This window comes from Erinaceus europaeus, chromosome 2, assembly GCF_950295315.1.
Source record: "Erinaceus europaeus chromosome 2, mEriEur2.1, whole genome shotgun sequence".
NCBI lineage: Eukaryota > Metazoa > Chordata > Mammalia > Eulipotyphla > Erinaceidae > Erinaceus > Erinaceus europaeus.
The window spans coordinates 27,645,504-27,661,011 of NC_080163.1; positions in this window are offsets into that span (position 1 = coordinate 27,645,504).

A 15,508-nucleotide genomic window follows, 5' to 3' on the forward strand; every position below is an offset into this window, starting at 1 on the left:
GATAGAGATGCAGGTCTATTTACATAGAAGTACTTTAACAGACTCATCCTCATAAAACTAATCTAACTAGCTAGGAAATGTCAAAGAAATAGAAAGCAATGTCAGTCAGTTTGCCCTACTCACTGTGACTTTCAGCTTGTTAAAAGATCAGTTTAGAAATAACTGGTTTGGGGCATTTCTCCTTGATATTGTCACGATGTATAGAATAGCATATGGACCACCTCTGGAACAGTGGGGTCATTTCTGTCACTGCTGAAGGGAGCACAGGTGTCCTTGGTAAGTTGCTACCTTATTACACAAAGAACACGTGGGCCCAGCCTCCCATTAGGTCAAAGTAGGTTGCAAATAAACAGCAAGACAGTAATCCTGCTTGGTGTCCGTTTCATGTTGGAGGGGCCCATTACTGCAGTCTACCATAATCAAATGGTGACCAGTTCTTCTTTAACTTCTTGAGAGCAGCTTTTATTAATGCAACTATCACCATTAGACTAGTAGATTCTCAGTTCTAATTCAATCCCTAAGCTTAAAGTCCATGGGGAGACTCTTAAATGTAATTCAGAAAGACATGCAACAATGGAATACTGTGGGAGAAAAACTGTGCAAACAAGTTCAGTGATCATATTATAAATTCAGCACCTCAAACTGAAAATGGAGTCTGAGTAGAACCAACAAGTCTGGTCCTTTCCTCTGATCAACTATATCCCACATCCCAAGATAGCTATTTCAACCTGCCTCCGTCATACCATCCCCTTCACCCTCATTTTCAACTGAAAACAATCCATATTTCATTAAGAAAATAGGAATTCAAAATCAAAAAGATAAGTCTGTGTTTGCATGGCTGAGGCCTTAGACTGAACCCCCATTACCACATGAGAAAAACCAGGAAATTTTCATGAATGGTAAAATGGTACTTTGCTACCCCTGTGTTCTCTCCTCTCCATAACTCTAAAATAAAAGTAGAAATTAACATGAATCTTTCATTTTAGATCTCAAAGCCCACTCTCCCACTTTACTGTTTTTCCTTCCTGAGAATGAAAGACCTCCTTTCATTAAAAGCCAACTTCTTCAAGTTTATTCAGAACCCCTAGATTACTAGTTTTCAAAGAATTCATTCATTCTTCCTCCTGTTTGTATCTACCTCTCTACTTTTCCAGCAAGATATACTTCCCACTTTTTAATGGACAAATCCCATTCAATTTATCCCTTTGTAGACACACACACACACACACACACACACACACACACACACACACACACACATTCATACACCCATGCTCACAGTCTGATGATCCTTTCACATCAATTCCATCTAGAATTGTCTGCAAGTGTTGGTTCCACTTCCTCATCCCCATTATGTTCTCAACACATCACTGTGTCTTTCTAACCCTGCCCCACAAATTGTCCTGTTTTCAAGGCAACTCATGATCTCTGTGTCATAAAATGCAAAGGACACCTTCTAGATATCTTAGCAACACTCCAAATACAGATGTCTATTCCCCTCTTACTGCTTTATATTCTCTCAAGTTTTCCTTCCCATGCCACCAGATATGTCTTCCCTGTCTCTTTTACTGGCTTCCACCCTGCCAGTTGAGCTCCAGGAAATAGCCCTGGATTTTGTCTCTCTCCCTTAGGTGATATATATATTTATTTTAAATCATCATTTATAATCTGATGTTTTATGTTAGTTTTTTAAATAAAGGTAGAAATGCAGAGAGTAAAAGTGGGAAAGACCTTAACGTTAAAGCTTCCTTCAATATGTTGGAGGCTAAGCTTGAGCCTGGGTCTCACACATGGCAAAGCAGTACACTACCCATTTGAGCAATTTTACCTGCCTTTGATTTTATAACTTTAGCCTTGATCTCTCCTCTAAGCCCCAGATTCATGATCCTACCCATCTAACTGATGTGCCCACCTGTACTTCCAGTGAAAAATGTCAACTATGCTAACAACAAAACTCTTTATGGTTCCCCTCAACACTCTTACCACATACTTTGTTTTCATCAGGGTTATCACTAGGGCTTGCATCAAAAATCTACCACTCCTTGCAAGGGTAGATAGCATAGTTGCTATGCAAAGAGACTCTCATGCTTGAGGTTCCAAAGTCCCAGGTTCAATCCCCTGCACCACTAGAAGCCAGAGCTGAGCAGTGCTCTGGTAAAATAAAATTTAAAAAAAAAATTTTTTTTAATCTGCCACTCCTGGCCATTTTACCTTTTTTTTGTTTTTTTCTTTTCTTTCTTGAATAGGTTAAAGAGAAATTGAGAAGGGAAGGGAAAACTGAGAACGAAAAAGAAATACTTGCAGAACTATCTCACTGCTCATGAAGCTTTCCCCACACCCCTACAGATCAAGGATTGAACCCAGATTCTTACACATGGTAACATGTGTGCTCAGCCAGGTATGCCATCTCCTAGCCCCCATACCCAATTATCTTAAACCCTACCCAGTCTTCTGTTTCTTGTAAGCATCCATAACCAACATATATTCAGTGTCCCCTGTGTGCCAATAAGCAAATCATCTCCTGCAGATTCCCTTTTCTGGGTCTTTTAGAAATATCTGTCCAGTCAGAAAAAGAAAGAAAATATGGGATGATCTCATGCACAGGCAGGAAGTTGAAAAACAAGATCAGAAGAGAAACCACTAAGAAGAACCTGGACTGGAGATGGTGTATTGCACCAAAGTCAGACTCTGTGATTGGGGTTGGGGGAGAGGCGGAGAATACAGGTCCTGGAAAAGGATGACAGAGGACCTAGTGGGGGTTGTATTATGTGGAAAACTGAGAAATGTTATGCATGTACAAACTATTGTATTTACTGTAGAATGTAAAACATTAATCCCCCAATAAAGGAAAAAAATAATATCTGTCCACACATCTTGCTATGCATCTAGCCAGATGTGAGCTCAAGCACTGTATGGGAGTTTCTGTGGCACTGACAGCAGCTCTGGTGCAGTGGTGAGTGGTGTCTCTCCTATCTTTCTATATTGATGAAAAAGTGACTCAGAGAGATGACATCATTCATGTACAAGTCCCCAGCTCTGCAAGAAAAAAAAAAGGAATAACAAAATCAAATATAAAGTAAATGGTTTCCCCCCCTCAGGAAATATCAGTCTGAGTCAATCAACAAACTTTAGTTACTCAATGTACTCATTCTAATCTCCTTAAAGAAACTAAATGAAACACTATCCCAAAAGCTTTGTGAGAAACACACACACACACAGACACACACAGACACACACACACACACACACGCACACACACTACTCACTAGGCACTGGGTAGTGGCACACCCAGTTGAGCACACATGTGATTACTCTCAAGGACTTGAATTCAAGCCCTGGCCCCCACCTGAAAGGAGGAAGTTTCACAAGCAGTGAAGTAGTGCTATGGGTGTTTTTCTTTATTTCTGTTTCCTCCTCCTCCTCATTTTTTTCTCTGTCCTATCAAATTGCAAAATAATAAATTGTTTTTTTTTAAATACTCACTAATAGTAAGAAGTAAAAGTAAAAAGTAGATAGTGAATTTCTCAAGATAAACTGTTGAAAATAAATAAATAAATCTGTTGAAAGGAGTTTTGCCTGACAAAGTAAAAAGTATATTCAGGGCCGAGGAGAAGACATAATGGTTATGCCTGTGGCTCTGAGGTCCCAGGCTCAATCTCCAGCACCACCATAAACCAGAGCTGAGCAGTATTCTGATCTTTCTCTCTGTGTATCTCTTTCATTAAAATAAAATAAAAATATATTTTAAGAATATATGCAAGATACTATGCAGGTACTGGGGCCTACTTCTTGCTTTCTATCAGCAAAGTGACTAAGAAATTTAATTTGATCAAAGTGTTAAAAATCATGGGTAAACACAATACCTTTAGCCCACCTGCATGTTAGCTGTCAGGCTCAGGCAAAAATTAGTGATGTCATGGGCCCCTTGCAATAGACGTAAAATAGACTTACTAGCTTTTTCCAAAATGGAGACCCAAGTCCCATCTACTATATTCTTACCTTTAGGTCCCTGGTTATTAAACAATTCATTCTGCTTTATATCTTACTACTTTTCAGTCACCAAGTTGCAGATGCTACCATGACACCAACCTGACTTCCCTGGGCAGACAACTTTACCAGTGTATCCTGAAACCCCACCTCTCCAGAGCCCTGTCCCACTAAGGAAAGATAGAAACCAGCTGGGAGTATGTATCAACCTGCCAGTGCTCATGAGTAGTGGAGAAGTAATTACAGAAGCCAGATCTTCTACCTTCTGCACCCCATAATGGTCCTGGGTCCATGCTCCCAGAGGGATAAAGAATAGGAAAGCTTTCAGGGGTCAGGCGGTAGTGCAGCAGGTTAAGTGCACATGGTACAAAGCGCAAGGATCCCGATTTGAGCCCCTGGCTCCCCACCTGCAAGGGGGTCGATTCACAAGCGGTGAAACAGGACTTCAGTTGTTTATCTTTCTCTCCCCCTCTCTGTCTTCCCTCCTCTTTTGATTTCTCTCTGTCCTATCCAACAACAGCATCAATGGCAACAATAACAATAATGACAACAACAAGGACAGCAAAATGGGAAAAAATGGTCTCCAGGAGCAGTGGATTCATAGTGCAGGCACAGAATCTCAGCAATAACACCTGGAGGAAAAGAAAGAGAGAGAGCGAGAGAGAGAGAGAGAAGAGGAAGGAAGGAGGAAAGGAAGAGGAAGGAAGGAAGGAAGGAAGGAAAGAAGGAAGGAAGGAAAGAAGGAAGGAAGGAAGGAAGGAAGGAAGGAAGGAAGGGAGGGAGGGAGGGAGGGAGGGAGAAAGACAAGAAAAGAAGAGGAAAAAAAAGAAAACAGAGAAAAGAAAAAGAAAAAGTATAGAAAAGTTTTCAAGGGAGGAGACGGGATACAGAACTGTGGTGGTGAGAACTGTGTGGAATTGTACCCCTCTTATCCCACAGCTTATCAATCATTATTAAATCAATAAAAAAGGGGGGAAAGGAAAAAAAAACCCTGGGTAAAAGAACCTAGATCACAAACTGTCATATAGGAAGAATCTGGAGAGTTAAATAGTGTAACATGATGAGAAAAAATAATAAATGTGTCACTTAAAGTGTTAGACTTTCTCAGAAAGGCATGAAATTGACTTTGTTCCTGTTGTTTCTGAGCATCTCACCCGTGTAAGCTTTCTAAGAGGCAGCAAGGACAATGCTGTGGAAGGCCAAGTTCAGATGTAAATGCAACAGAAATAGCCTCAGTCAGCACTTGATGTTCCCTGCGACAAGATTCCACAAAGCTCAGTAAGTACCCAGGCTACCTTGTCTGTATGCATGATGAAGTGTGCTTGTTACACTGCCACTCAATGCATTCCCTCAATGCATCTCAAAAGTTCACACCCCAGAACTATATAGAATTGTACCCTTTACAATCTTGTTAGTCACTATTACATCACTAATAAAAATAAAAACAAAAATTCGGGGCTAGAAGGTGGCACACCTGGTTGAGTGCACACACTACAGTGCGCAAGGACCCAGGTTGAAGCCCCTGGTCCCCCCCACCTGTAGGAAGAAAGCTTCACAAGTGATGAAGCAGGGCTGTAGGTGTCTCTCTGTCTCTCTCCCTCTCTATCTCCCCCTCCCCTCTCAATTTCTCTCTGTCTCTATCTGATAATAAATAAATATTTTTTAAAAAAATAAAACAAAAACAGGCTGGGGGTATAGATCGACCTGCCAACACCCATGTCCACTGGAGAAACAAATGCAAAGCCAGACACCTTCCACCTTCTGCACCCCATAAAGAATTTTGGTCCATACACCCAGAGAGGTAAATGTTAGGGGAAGATGACCAGAGGACTCTGAACTCCAACTCCATCAGGATACAAGAGAAGAGGGAAGAAAGAAAAAAAAAGGGGGGTGGGGGGAGTAGTAGGTGTGCCTTTGAGAGGAAGAGAAGGCAGGACCATAGAAAAAAGATGGGAAAATATATATAAATATAGATAGATAGATAGATAGATAGATAGATAGATAGATAGATATAGAAATAATAATCCATATCCGTGACCTTGGGAGAACTACTATAGTTTCCAATTGAGAGAATGGAGACACACAACTCTGGTAGTGGGAAAGGTATGAAATTATACCCCTGTTATCTTATAATTCTCTAAATCAATATTAAATCACTAATAAATAATTATATATATATATATATATAAAGTCTATACCCTGAACAGCACTGAAGCTGGCAGTGGAGCAGGAAACAGATGAGACCTTGTTTTTCAGTCCTTAAGAAATAATAAGCAACTATGAGGAAAGAAAACCAGGCAATGATTCGACTTTGACCTAATAAACCTGGAATCCTAGTTGTAGTACTTAAAGAAGGCATCATAAATTCTCTAATCTCATAGACTTAGACCAAATTAGCTTAGCTATCTAGTAGAAAGGTCCAAAGAAGACAGAGCCCAAAAAACTAATTCTGGTTGGGCTGAACCAATGACATTCAATGCTTAAACAACTGGGAGAAAGTCTAAGGTCATTAGAATAAGAGAACTACAGAGGTTGGATAAGGACAAGGGATTGACCCACTTAATAATGACCCTTTTGGTCAATATCACACCACCTCACCATCTGGGTCCCTACTCAGAATCCTTGGATTCCTATACAAATGTGATGGGCCTAGACCTCTAATGGATCCCTCTCTGCACCACTACTGGTCACTTCCATCAGGAACGTCATCACAAATCCTCTTGAGGGCCCTCTCAAAACATTGCCTTCACCATAAAGCAGCTATGGCAGGGAATGTCCCAGTCCCGAAAGGAACTCTGCCTCAAAGGCCCTGCCACTCAAGGAAGACTAGTCCTGAAATGAGTGAAGCCTGCATTGTTCCCAGCTGTGACCATGAGCTACGAATTCAGACCAACAAGGACTTCAGAGGTTACACAGGTTCTGGTGCTAAACATAAATATATATAAGGGCCCTGGATCAGGTGGAGGGAGATAAATAGTTAATTCTTTTTTATAATTATTATCTATTTTCCCTTTTGTTGCCCTTATTGTTTTTTATTGTTGTAGTTATTGTTGTTGTTATTGATGTCATCTTTGTTAGATAGGACAGAGAGAAATGGAGAGAGGAGGGGAAGACAGTGAGGGGGAGAGAAAGACAGACACCTGCAGACCTGCTTCACCACCTGTGAAGCGACTCCCCTGCAGGTGGGGAGCCGGAGGCTTGAACTGGGATACTTACTCTGGTCCTTGCACTTTGCGCCACGTGCACTTAACCCACTGCGCTACTGCCCGACTCCCACGGTAAATAGTTAATTCTACCCAAAAAATATTTTCAAGAATGGGAGCTACTCTCTGCCTTAATCCAACTTTATATCCCTTTTCTCTACTCTGACATGATTTTCTCAGACAATGTTTTTATCCAACTTTATGCTGGCTATCAAACTCAAGAAAAAACTACCACAGGCATGAGCCCCTAGGACTTCTAAGCTTTCTTCCACCCTAAAATCCATAATCTCATCTGCTCTGTTCCTACTTTTTCAGTCTAACGCTCTCCCAACTGAGCTATTTCGGCAACTGTTCCTACTTTTTAGTTCCTGTTCATTAACCATTTTGTCTCACTTTATGTCCTGCCACCTTCCAGACACCAAGTTGCAGATGCTACTATAATTCTACCCTGACTTCTTGGGGCAAACGACCTCACCAATGTATCCTGGAACCTCACCTCTCTAGAGGCCTCCCCCACTCTTCTCCTTCTCCAGTGTTTGTTTGTTTGTTTGTTTGTTTTTACCAAAACACTGCTCAGCTCTGATTTATGGTGGTACAGGGGATTGAACCTGGGACGTGGGAGCCTCAGGCATGAGAGTCTGTTTACATAACCACTATGCTATCTACCCCCACCCCTTTTTAATTTTTTTTACCTTCATTTATTTATTGGATAGAGACAGCCAGAAATCAACAAGGAAGGGGTAGAGAGAATGAGAGAGAGACAGAGAGACACATGCAGCCCTGCTTCAGCACTTGCAAAGCTTTCCCCCTGCAGGTAGGAACCAGGGGCTTGACCTGGGTCCTAGTGTATTGTGATATGTGTACTCAACCAGGTGTGTTCCCACCTGGCCCCTCCTCTATTACTTCTCTCCTTTCTCTCTCCTCTTTCATTCTTTCCTCCTCCACCATGTCCTCCTCCTTTTCCTTCTCTTCTTCCTCCTCCCTGTCTCTCTCCTTTTTCCTCCCGCTCCTTCCCTCCTCATGTGGATGACAGGACTCAATAGAACTGACTGCTGCAGACAGAATAAAGACACAAACAAATAAACAAACAAATAATATGGTTGTCTCATAGGTCATCAGAGGAAAAGGGGTTCACAAACCTAGCCAAATTTTAAATCACTCCTCAGCTCAACTCATTATTTGGCTCATCAAAAGTTGTTGCCATCATACAGACTTGTTGCTTAAAATTCAAGCCCCATCTTCAAAGATCAAAGTGCTTGCTGTGACACATTCAGCATTTGGGAAATGCTCTGCTCTGTTTATAGGTTTTGCATCAAAACAGATGCAGCAGGAGAAGCGGCATCTCAATACCTTTGGGATTTTATGAAGCCAGACAACTCTGGTTGAGTGCAGGCATTACAGATGTCGGCCCTGTCATGGAGAATAACCTGCCTGCCCAGGTAGGTGGGGCCCAATCACCGCCTGGGATGATATGTGGAAGGCATTTTTTCAGAAGGAGAGAGAACTAATTCACCCTGTCACCTTCTTCAGTTGAGGGAGACTGGCAATTTGAGAGCCTGTGTCGAGATCCATTTTCTATGTGAAAAAGCAGCCTTTTGCAATAAAACAGGCATTTTGTCATCTTTTAACAAGATGTCCATGTTATTTTTAGAAATACACAAAAGATAAGTGAAGACAGAAGGACCTCTAACAGCTCTTTTTTTTTTTTTTTTTTGAAGAGGCTAGAAAATAGGACTTTCAATCATATCAGGATACATTGGTCTCCCGTTGTTAAAAAATATACATGGTTACTTTTGAGGCTATTGAAAAGCAGCCTCCAGCAGCCCTACTGTGAATATTATTTAGTACAAGACTTAGATATAGGGAGCTTTAGATTTTATTTAATCCTGCATTACTTGAAGAAGCGTTTATGGTGATTGAGATACTCAACAGCTTACTTTAATTCATTCATTCAATTTTAAAAGCCACAGGAATATATCAGAAATGGCCAAATCATGAATAAGTTATTTACTTTATTCTAAATGTATCTAGACCTAGGGAGACTTTGCTAATTACTGGTATCGTAGTGAAGCAGAAATCTGTTCATGTCTCATTCAAGCAGTGGATGAGATAGAACATTAGTTCCATGGAGCTGATCACTCTGGAGATTTACTCATTTGCCGGATGCAGTAAATGCTGGCACATTAGGCCTCCTGGAACATCCTGAAGCTGGCCTAATAACACATCTGCTGTATTTATTTTTGAATGTAAATGGCACTCAGAAGTATGCTTTGAAAATTAATTTCAGCTGGAAAACAATAAACATTAATAAATACAGAGTTTGGTTCTGCTAACAATTACCTCACAAAATTGCTAGATGTGGTAGAAAGCACTCGTTTACAAAAGACAGTACAGAGCCATTAACTCCTCTCCACACCAAGCTCAGCCCACACTGCAAGGACCCCTCTCTCAGATGTTGTGCTGGGTGAGCAACACAATGGCATGGCTTTTATGACTTTATGATGTTCCCATAAAGGGCAACGGCACCCCTTAGGTCAAGGCTGTGGAAACAAAGGCAATTCCTTGTTAACAAATTAATCAAGACTAAAGAACAGTTACACAATTTCTTTTATGAGAAGGCACTCTTCCTTGATGTGGACAGTGAAAAACAACAAAGAGAGCACTTTCTCACTCCTGAAGTCCCAAGTATCTTCCTAGTCTAAGAAAGGCAGAGGGTACTTTCTCTGCAAGTCCCCCAAATCTACAATGGTCAAGCTGCAATTTCTGGACTACAGTTGGATTTAGAGAGGGTCTGTTTACCCTAGTGGCTGGAGTGGACAGATTGAAGCATTCATTCAGCTGATTCTCTGAACCACTAGCCATCTGTTTACATCCTATGGTGAAAGCACAGTGCTGGGAATTACTTGGGGACACTTAGCATGGCGTGCAAACAATCAGCCCTGGAATCCTGGAGAAGGGAAATAATCCTGGCCTGGCCATCCAGAGAACACAGTTGGTTTGTATCCAAGGTGGCTCTGGGACCTTTCATCCAAGTTTTTTTGGTACTCAGTTTTCACACCATGAAAATGCATGAAACAGTAATCATGTTTCCCTCAAAGCAACTCATTATACCTCTCTGAAGTTTTTACTCCTTCCAAAGGAGGACTGCAAAATTGAGCACTATGAAGAAATAAGGGAGTTCTATACAGGTGAGATCAAAAGGTGGTATTCTTCTAACACAAACCAAGCCAGGAAATTTCATTATAGAATGCAGACTTAAAAAAAAAAAAAAAAAACCTGACACTGATCTCTAGAAGACCAGACCACATATATGTAAGAAAATAACTATGTCTCCCAGAGTAGAGCAACCTGAAGCAGCCTGGGAGACACTTTATGTTCCCTGGTACCAAAAAAAAAAAAAAATCAATACTGTCCTTGCATATTTTGTTGAGTGGAAAGTGGCTAAAGTGATTTTTTTTAAGGTAAAGTATAAAGCAGATACATTCATTATGATGATGCTATTTGAAAGCATACAGAGTTACAAGGGTTTGAGAAGCATCAGCTGAGGAGCTGCAGATTAAGCCTGTTTGACCCTCCCTTCTCAGAGCTGAGGAAGGACATGAAGACAGAACAGGTACACTTGGGCAGAGAGGCCTCACTCTCTGGGAAGAACTGGCAGGGTCCAGAAACACAGAAGCCCTAGTTTCTCTGTTCCAATTGAATTCACTACAATTGTGTGCATCTGATTGCTACTTTAGATAAACAAATTAAAAACTGTGTGGAGACTAATTCATGGGGATATATGCACCCTTATGTTCATAGTTGCATTATTCACAATACCCAAAGAATGAAGCCTAAATGTCTGTCCATCAATAGATGATTGGCTAAAGAAGTTACAGGATATTCCATGGAATACTACTTAAACTGTGATCAAAAAGATGATATTGTGTCCTTTGGGAGAAAATGGATGGAGTTGGATATGATTATGCTTAGTGAAATAAGTAAGGAGATAAAAGACAACTGCCAGATGGTTTCATTCATATGTGGAACTAGAGATCTGATACACATGAACTTGGAAGGAAAAAAGGCAAACAAACTATTTCTAAGACTTGTGAGAACTACTGTGGTTATCTTTGGGAGATGTGAGGGTGGGGATACAGAATTCTGGTGGTGGGTGGGCTGTGGAACTGTAATCTTATAATCTTGTAACCTATTATTAATCACAAATAAAATGGTTTTTTTTATTGTGTGGAGGATTATCTACGTGGGTTTTTTTTTTCCCCTACAAGAGTGAAATATGTTATGGAGGGAAGAAAACACTTAAGAACTAAAGGAAGAAAATTAGAGAAAAAACATATGTCTTCTCTAATTCTGTTCATATTCCACATCTAAAGAATTTGGGCTAGGGAAAGTAGGATTCTCTCTTATTAGTTGTCTACACATCTTCAACAACCTTGTCTTGGTTCCAGGTCATTTTGCTGGATCAAGCCCAAGATCAGAATGCCCAATATGGTGCCAGTTTCTAATTCAGAAATCGGTCTGTTAATGACATACTAATGTCGATCACTTTATAGCAGGAACTATATTAATACTTTTTTTCTCTCAGGCACTGTTACACAGATGTCAGCTCTAATCCCTATAGAAGGCTGCTACAAGTCAATCTTCATGGAAATATATTAGGGATGCTTGTGAAGTTTCTAGAAATAGAAGAGGTGTGAAAATTATAATTGGAAAATAAAACCCTTCAGAAATATCATTAAGCTTAGCTTGGACTATGTAAAATCATTCTGTTGCGATAACAGTAACTAGCCAGCAAGTTTTCCAGATGATGGTCACCTCATGTAAACTAACAACACAGCAACTGTATGATAAAAGTCAAGCAAGGGAGCACTCTGCGTTTGGGTTCAAAGTGGTGCCCATCACTAATATTTTATAATTATAAATTAAATGAATAAAAAATCAGTTTGTCAAATGTTATTGGTGTTTTTCTTTGAGCATAACCTCTATGCTGTATTCAGAGAGCACACAGACAGATGTTTCCCAACCTGAAGAGCTAGGGCAAACCTGTCTTTTAAGAGCTCAACTGCAGACCAATGAAAGGTGTGTAAACAGATGACAGGGGCAATTACAATGTGGAATTGATTAGGCTCTCAATGACTCAAAGCACAGCGCCTACATTACTCTTTTTATGCTGCTCTTTCATGACAAAAAACATGACTAGCTCATCAGGACTACAATATGTTTGTATTTTGAGCTTCTCTCAGGAAGGGAACATCTGTAACTTCGGTTGGGATTATAGGACAGTGAGTTGGCAGGGACCCTTATAGGAAAAGGAGTTAAAAGGATTCCACCCCCTACAGGTATCAGTTAGTTTTTCATTTCTCATAGTGCCAATGCACAGTAAATAAGGCCTCTGAACAAAAAAGCTTATGAGGCACAAGGGAAGAAGATGGGGAAGGTTGAGTGTACAAGTACAGTGGGATCTCAGGCATATTAATTTAAAAGGTGAACAGATGCCGTGATTATTATTCATCAAGGACTGATTCACTGCAGTCATGTAACACCTACAGCTTGGAAAATTTCTTCTGCCTAGCCAGTCTTTACCTTTTTGGCTTGTCTTATAAAGATGGAAGAGTCTCCCCAAGTCATACTATTTGAGGTTGTAGTAATAAATGTCCTATGTAGGGCCCAATTTTATTTAAATGTCTCAGGGCTTCCAGCTTGTCCTGCAATGGAACAGGATGGTCCACAGGAGTTCAACCTCCTCACCACCTCCTACAACTCACAGTCCTCTCAATGGCACTGCTATCCTAGACCCTGTTCCATGACCTGGATGATACTCAAATTGAAAAACAGTCCACCTCTGAGGCCACCAAGAAAACTGTCATGCTTAAATTGGTTGTTCACCTTGAATATCTCTTTTCTCGATACCTATCATGAGGAGAGGAGAAACTGTATTCATGTGACAACAGCTGTCTCACAAATCATTATGACCACCCCCCCACCCCATAAAGTTATGTGGCTATATATATGCAGGGACTGGGCATGGAACTTTTTTGTAGAGTACATGCCCTCAGTATGATACCAGCTCTACCTCAGTCTACCTCCCCAAATACCTCTTCTCTGCCTTTTTTTTTTTTTTAAGGAAACGAAAATAGCTAACCTGTGACCAGGACCAGAACTATTACAACAGAAGGATTAATTCTAGACTTAGTTTGTGTTGGTATGCATGAGACCCCTTCTGTTTCATTTGGTTTAAATCCCCCCTGCTTAACACTATTCTATTTACATAACCACTGTTAACAAGTTCCACCCTCCCTCCAGGGCACTGTGGTTCAGTGATAGGATTCTCGCCTGCTTTGCCCCTTCTTTGTCACACTCTGATTTTCACCAGTCACTTTTCTCTCCACCCTCTCTATGTCACATCCTGTTTCCACCCTACTTGGCAAGTATATATAAAGACAGCATTGTGAGTTTTAGAGTACTTTACCTTGAGTTTAGCTTAGCTCGTCTTAGATTGTGCTGTGTCCTGCATGAATAAAGAGATACTGCCTACAGCTCAACTATGAGTCCCTGGTCGTCTGTTACCTGCCCGTGAAGCCAGCCCGGCGAAAACAACATAGCCCATCGAAAACAACAAGTTTCAAGTGCTGGCAGATGTTCTTGAGAATGGAGTTTGGGGTATGTTTAAGAACACTGAGAACTCATGCTTGCAAAGTGCAGATGTGGTAAAACTGGAGTCAGTTCAGAGAAGTGACAAAGATGATTAAAGGGATAAAGAATGGTTTCAGAGGGAAGGCTAGAAGGATTCTATTTTCTTGCCTTTATCCCAAGAAATGAGAAAATAATGATTATTAACTTCAAAGTCTGTTTGCTCTTCATGACTACAACAAACTCAATGAATGGAAATGGGCTTGAATTAAAAGCAGGAAAGAATTTGGTGAAGGACAAGGGAGAATTTCTTATCCTCCAGAGGGAAACACATGGTAATTTGATTCCTACAGAGGTCAAGGAGTCTACAGTTACTATGTGCAGCTTTTAACAAGGGGCATGTTTAAAAAAAAAAAAAAGAAAGAAACTAAATTCATTGATTACTTATTCCACCACCACCCCCCTTTGGTAGTGTAGACTTTAAGAAACAAAACCTGGAAGTGTGTAAACATTTCATTTCCCCACCCCACCTCCACCCTCACCCCCTCTAAGTCCCCACACCCCCACAGGCTGTTGTACCATAAAAGGAAATTCATGACTAAGTCTCAGTTCTCAGAGGACAATATTTTTTACTTGATTTTTACTATTTTCAGCACTTAACAGAACACATATGGGGAAAAGGAAATGCAAGATTATGGCTAGTCGAGGAGGCTTAGAGCAAAGAGAAATCGGCCCAGATCTGGGAGAGAGCATATGTCATTGATCTTGTCCACAAGCTAATTGAGAACATTCCCAGGCTTTGCAGGGCAACAGTATTTCTAGGTGCTCAAGATTTAAGAAGCACTCAATAGTTCGACATAAACCAGTGTGCCTGCAGGATCCAGAGTCTGGTTAAGCAATAACTCCATGTGGATTTTGAACTCCACTCCAACCCCTATGAAGAAAAACTAAAGAAAAAGTTTTCTTTCTACTTAGAGGTACCTTCACACCTACAATTAAGCAAATAATAATAAAGGAAAAGGCTGGGGTTTCATTGCCTGCAACTTAGAGCAAGTTGATTCCTTCATTACCTTACCCAGCCCAAGTAGATTCTTTCCCAGTACTTCTTTGGCACCCACTTTATCCCCAGGGTTCAAGAGAGAATTCTAACTACAGGTACAAAGAGCAAAAGCTTCTGCTGGTGACCTTCAAGCAGGCTGAAAACCCCGTCAAAAATCTGTCACCATATGGAGGTCCCATTTCCCTGTGAGAAGCCACAGGGGGACCTGCAGTGGGTGACTTGAAGGAAGGTACTGGGTTGTAAAGCCCTATTCACATGCAAGAGATCATTGTTATTGTTTCCTGTAATTATTCTGCCTCATAACAAAAGGAAAATAACTGATTTTGACACCCAAGTTTTACAGTAAATAGGCAGAATGTTGTAATAAATATGCAAAATATTATGATCATTGCCATACCTAACTAATTGCATTTGCAACATGCTGGCCATAAAATAATTAATTAGCAGTGCAGAAAGGCATCATGATACTAGCTATAAATACTAAACATAACTAATTATTTCCATCATAAAATGGGCCTGCCAAGTAATTTATACCAAAACCCCGCCTAGAAAGCAAAAGCCCAACGTTCATTCTACTGCTTGCTATTCAAGGGCTGTGTCACCCAAGGCTTTCCACTTTGTGATATTG